The sequence below is a fragment of the Limulus polyphemus genome, unplaced genomic scaffold, assembly GCF_000517525.1.
Source record: "Limulus polyphemus unplaced genomic scaffold, Limulus_polyphemus-2.1.2 Scaffold3987, whole genome shotgun sequence".
Lineage (NCBI taxonomy): Eukaryota > Metazoa > Arthropoda > Merostomata > Xiphosura > Limulidae > Limulus > Limulus polyphemus.
In genome coordinates, this window is record NW_013669597.1 from 31,201 (window position 1) to 37,200 (window position 6,000).

Here is a 6,000-nt window from a genome sequence, read left to right on the forward strand (position 1 = left end):
TTTCGAATGCTTAGAAAGATATGTCACGACGAAAAATAAGTATAGTTTCAAACGATAAAATAACTGTGAGAATCCACGAAACAGTTCTTTTTATTTTAAAATAAGTTTAAAAAGAAACAAATATTAATAGTTTATAAAATACAATAAAAAATTAACATATCTTTGTGAAACTACAAATAAAATTTAATGAGCATAAACAAATAATATATAATTTAAATTCTCCCCAGATTAGTTACATTCGTAAAAATTCGGAACATAATAGTAACTTATACATTATAGGAATGCATTTTAATGCATGCAATTTACTATGTAATATTATAGCCTTAGGTTCTGCTATAACTTGTGTGCTTAGAACCAATAGAGAGCGACCTGTAGCGGATAGCAGCTAACACCACAAGGCAATCTCTGAAGAACATGTTATCAAGAATTGTTTTTTGATGTCCCACCCCGGTGGGTTTGTTTGTTTGTTTGTTTTGAATTTCGCGCAAAGCTACACGAGGGCTATCTGCGCTAGCCGTCCCTAATTTAGCAGTGTAAGACTAGAGGGAAGGCAGCTAGTCATCACCACCCACCGCCAACTCTTGGGCTACTCTTTTACCAACGAATAGTGGGATTGACCATCACATTATAACGCCCCCACGGCTAAAAGGGCGAGCATGTTTGGTGTGACGGGGATTCGAACCCGCGACCCTCAGATTGCGAGTCGAGCGCCCTTACCTCCTGACCATGCCTGGCCTCCCCGGTGGGTCAGCGATAATTGTACGGACTTGCAAAGCTAAAAACTGAGGTTCAATTCTCCACAGTGGACAAACCGCAGATAGTCCTATTGTGTAACTTTCCATTGTGTGATTGGATGGCAACACTGTTTCATTAAACCTATCATTTTGTAAAATTATTTCGGTTAATACATGTCTTTGTTATTCAATCATTGAAGCGTCGGACCTAACGTAATGAAGGCTAAAAAGTTGCTAATCTCGTACGCTTCACTTCTACTGTTTTTTTTTAAATAGATATTTCCAATTTTTGTTCACATTTTAATGACTAGCGCTCGCTGGTATGCAGATGTAATAACATACGCATTTCACCTGCTAACAGCAAGGAATAAAGGCTTCTGAACTTTGACGTATCTCAACACACTTTCTAAGATGATTTTTTTAGAAGCTTGAACGTGTAAGCTGCTGATTAATTGGAGTTTCTGAAATATTACCCACGTCTGTCATGACTTCCTTGTTTCTATACGTTTTCGCTATATATACATTCTTTCAGAATATCCTTTCTACTGTTTTTGAGAGATCTTAATTGCATGGACTGATATACTGGAGTGATTTGTTTGTTTGTTTGAAGTTAAACCCAAGCTACACAATGGGCTATCTGTGCTCTGCCCACAACGGGTATCGAAACCCGATTTTTTACGTTATAAGCCCACTGATTTACCGTTGAGCCATAGGGAATATAAAAAAAATTCTTAAACGACACTAGAATAAAAAGTCGGCTTAATAGAACATTTCAAGTAAAGAAGACGAAAAAATTCAAAGTTAAGAGGGAAAATCAACTATTAATTTCAAGGAAGTTTAATTTATGAAATAACTTTTATGTTTTGTGAATTGCTTGATTTTTTTCGTAAGGAAACCAAAATTTTCGCTTACAGTTGGAAACAAAGCATGTTTGTCACGAGCATTAATGGAATAAAGTATGGCGACCAGATTGCTATCACGTATAATAGTATATTACGCCAGTTACGTCAAGCGATATAAAAAAGCGTGACCTGAAAACTATTTTTTTTAAAATCATAAATACAGTTGTATTAAAACATTCATTGCATTAAGGCTATTTTCTTCAGCATATTGACCCTAGCAAGTTTGTCAGGTCATTAGAACCTTTCTTTCCTGTCGGGTTTTCTGTCATAGATAACGCCAAAATATTTTCTTTACTTTATTATTTTTATTTAGCTTAGTACAGATTTTTAGTGACATGTTGTTATTGCTTTGTCTTTTTCCTTATATAATTTCTGAGCATCAAAAATAAACGTAATGTTATTCGGGTTAATTTTAATTTTCGAAAACTAACGCTATAATTATACATCTAATAATGCTTATTGAATAATTAAAACAATTTTTTAATAAAGCCCAATCTTGCCAGATGACCTGTAAGTTAAATCATTATTAATGCATTTAGTTGGTTTTACCATATGGCTTTCCTAGTGGTTTAGAGGCAAGTCTGAGAGCACATAAAGCTAAAAAATGTGGTTTTGCCAAGATAGACCGTTGTGTAGCTTTGCGCTTAACAACAAACAGATAAACTTACCACATAACTTGTATAATGATGTTTTAACCCCTTAAGAGAGATTATTATTATTATTGTTTATTATATTGTTGTTAAGTTCAACATATTTAAAGAAATTTATTATTAATACATCTTTCAAGGGTTTTTCCCACACAGCTTGCCAGATAACTTCCATAATTTAAAGTAATATCTATTTTTCAAGATAATATAAAAATATCTACACATTGTTAAACAAACTAAACCTGACATTATTATACGCTGGTGAAAAAAAGGAAGAACAAGTTATAACATTTAACTTCCTGAGTAACTATTTCTTTATCATTAAAGTTAAGAAAATGATAAGTGTAAAACAAAAGAAGATTATAAACTGCATTTACTGAGAAAATGTTTACAAATGGTTTTCAATTTTATGAATAATGTTATTTTGTAATATTTCTTCAGGTAGCCCATTAGTAGCTTTATGCTTAATAACAACCATCAGTCTTATAAATGTTTGGGTTTTTCTCCGTAGTTTTTTTTTGTTATAATTTTGTTTGTTTTGCATTTTAACCCAAGATAATATTTTAAAGAGTTATTTTCATTTCCATAACCTTTAAATATTTTCCAAAAAAAATGTAAGGATCTAAATCCTTACCATAAGGAATAAAAAATCTGATTTGTTTCTTTAAAGTTTGAAGAAAAAATGTCTGCCCACATTTTTTGTTGTTGTTTTGAAAGAAGCATTCTAAATAAGGAATCATGACCTTTAATATAGAAATTGTACGAAGAGCTGAAGTGACTGTTGTGTATAATAACATCTTTTATTTCTTTAGTAGAAGACAGTTTAAGCTGTTCTAAATTGTAACTGAAACAACTATTAGTAATTTCAAGTATTATATTCACTATTCTTTACATGAGAATTGAAATAATTTAGCTGCGGTGGTAAAATATTACTTCAAGAAACGTTTCACAGATAATTGTAAAATATTTAGATTTACTAATCATGTTGTTATTATTAAACTTAGTATTTTTAAGAAAATAATGTTAAAACAAAAAAGGGGCAACTGATAAAAAAAATCCGAATTATGTAAGAATCATAAATTGGGAACATAATACCTAAAAATATCGGGTTCACACGTTGCAGTGTTTTGCGCACGCGCAGCGTATATTTCATAACTTAATAAACTCACGTCGGTTAACAATGTTATTTTACAGAGAATATCGTTATTACCATTTTGCTAAGTACAGCCAAAGGATAAATGTGTACTACCAAAGTTCCCAGTTACTATTCAATTCTGGTTTGGCTGATCAAAAATTTGTTAATCTGGGAAACTTTTAGTAAAAATTCAGATCATAAATATCAATAACACTAATTTCATTAATTCTGGAGTTAAATTTTCAACTAAACTGAAATTGATGGTATCTTTAATCGCTTGTTCATTATAAGACCGTGGTTATTTCACAACAAACATACATCTATCGAAAAATAATATATGTTAGTTCACACAATATGGTAGCTTTAATAATGTTTTATACAGAACTGTCGAACGTAACCAAAAATCTTGCATTTTATAAGTTTAAACAGGTACTTACTCATCACCTCCATCATCTGAGTTAGTGATATCTAAAAAGTCTAAAATGTCGATTTACTATCAATTTACTACAACATTATGATTCTATGACTTTTCTCGTAAAAAAAGCAAAAAATATAACTCTTGCTCTTAATGTTCTGTTTTTAACAATAACTTGCAGAAGAAAAGTCACGTGGAATTTAATGGCGTGCCTCTTCCTGTAGCGGAAGTATCCTGCACCTTCCATGAAATGCGGACAGATACCGTTCATTCTGGATTTCTGTTTATTGATACTAGCTGAGAGTACCCGTTAAATGATGCAAAAACTGTATCAAGGCCCTTTCTTTTTTTCTTTTGTTATTAAATCTCTTATTACCTCATTAGATGCTAATTGCATTCCCTGCTTTGTGGAATATAATAACTGCCTGATTTAGCTGTAATTTGTAATCGTAATTAAGCACAAAGCTACACAATGGGCTATCTGTGCTCTGCCCACCATGGGTATCGAAACCCGAATTCTAGCGTTGTAAGTCCGCAGACATACCGCTGTGCCAATGGGGGGTGGAGGGGGGGGGGTATTTAGCTAACTAAGTACTCGTGTCTTTAAATTCAAACCCAAAAATATATAAAAAGTGGAAATGTACCCTACTTCAGAGTGTTTTATCCTTTCTTCTTTTTCTTTCTAGGTAAAAATCCTGAAAAAAATAACCCATGTAAATTGTCGGACAGTTTCCATTTACCATACAAAAAATTACGGTAATATAGCCATCCAACTATGGGTGAAGCAAAATAAAATTCTATAATAAAAAGTAGAAATGTGCCATATTCCTGGGGCTTTTTATCTTCCTTCTCGGGCAAAAATCCTAAAACAATATGGCTCTAGTACACTTTCGGAAAGTTTCCAGTTACCATACAGAGCTTATGGTAGTTGTGAGAGCCAACTCTGGATGGTAAATGCTAACACACACACACACATAAAGAACCATCTCTATAGCAAGATGTATGCTATAATGTTCGTAAATATACATGCATATAGATATGGAGGCATATGTAAGACTTCTGTTACAGCGCGTGTGTGTGATTGAAGAATGATTGGGGCCTAAGTTTTAGACACTTCATAACTTCAGACATCATGCTTGATTGAAGACAAGCAGGCATAAAAGTAATGAAAGGAATATAACATTCGTATCCAAGATGTTGAGTGGTTTCTATGAACTTTCCGTTTTAATTTAGGTATTACCCATGAATACGCCACTATACGGAAAGTCTGGAACCATAGGTGATTTGCAGTATTTCTTAATTTCAGATACGTGACTGATTATGGCGCTATCAGAGCATGAGAAGATCGAGTTAATCCAAACTTGTTTCAAATTACAAGGACAGCATATGGAACACACATTCTGTAAAATTCGTTGAAGTGCCTATAATAATTGCACAAGCATAATAAAAGCATTCTTTTGTACGTTATTGTACAGGGTGTCCGAAAAATCTGGAACCGCTTAATCGCTGATTTTGTACTTTCTATTTTCTATGGGCCAAATAGGAAGTCTTTTAATTCACAATACACTTCAATATTATTTGTTTGTTCGCAGTTAAGCACAAAGCTACAAAATGAGCTATTTGTGCCGTGTCCACCATCGGCATAGAAACCTGTTTGTGTGTGTGTGTTATAAGCCTCCAGACTTGACTTTAAGCCACGGGAGGGGGCACTTGAATATTAACAGAAATAAAATATGATCAATGGCTGTAAGGCTCATTCAAAGCTTGTACACTGATCCAGCATAACATCGGCGATTTTATAGAAGTGTTTAGTTATCAGCCTTGTGCTCCAGTGACTCCTAAAAAAGTCTGCGAGCATTCTAAAGAGATCTGAAACGTAAAATAAATATTTAATTTCTATATTATTGTTAAAACGGTATTTAAATACCGCTTTTATACAGAGATAGACTTACACAGAGTAAGTGAAAATGTTTTGGTTAAGAACCACTACATTGGATGTAATAACAGACATAAAGGGATAGTACCGTATATATCCAGTAAATATACTGGAAACTGAGCTAATCGTAGAATAAAGGAATATTAACGTCGATTTATAATAGTGTTGCGTCATCGAGGTCACGTGACTGGTGTGGCGCCACCTATTTTCTAGAACTATCCTGTATCTTGG

General features: G+C 33.2%; 1 protein-coding gene across 1 annotated transcript in view; it reads right to left on the minus strand.

Moving 5' to 3' along the window:
- The window catches only part of LOC106470412 (tryptophan 5-hydroxylase 1-like), a 28,808-nt gene extending 24,786 nt beyond the window's left edge, over window positions 1–4,022 (minus strand). The window contains exon 1 of the mRNA XM_022399002.1: window positions 3,856–4,022. The gene's annotated coding sequence lies outside the window, so the exon portion shown is untranslated. The remainder of the gene's footprint in view (window positions 1–3,855) is intronic.
- Between the last annotated feature and the right edge of the window lie 1,978 nt (window positions 4,023–6,000).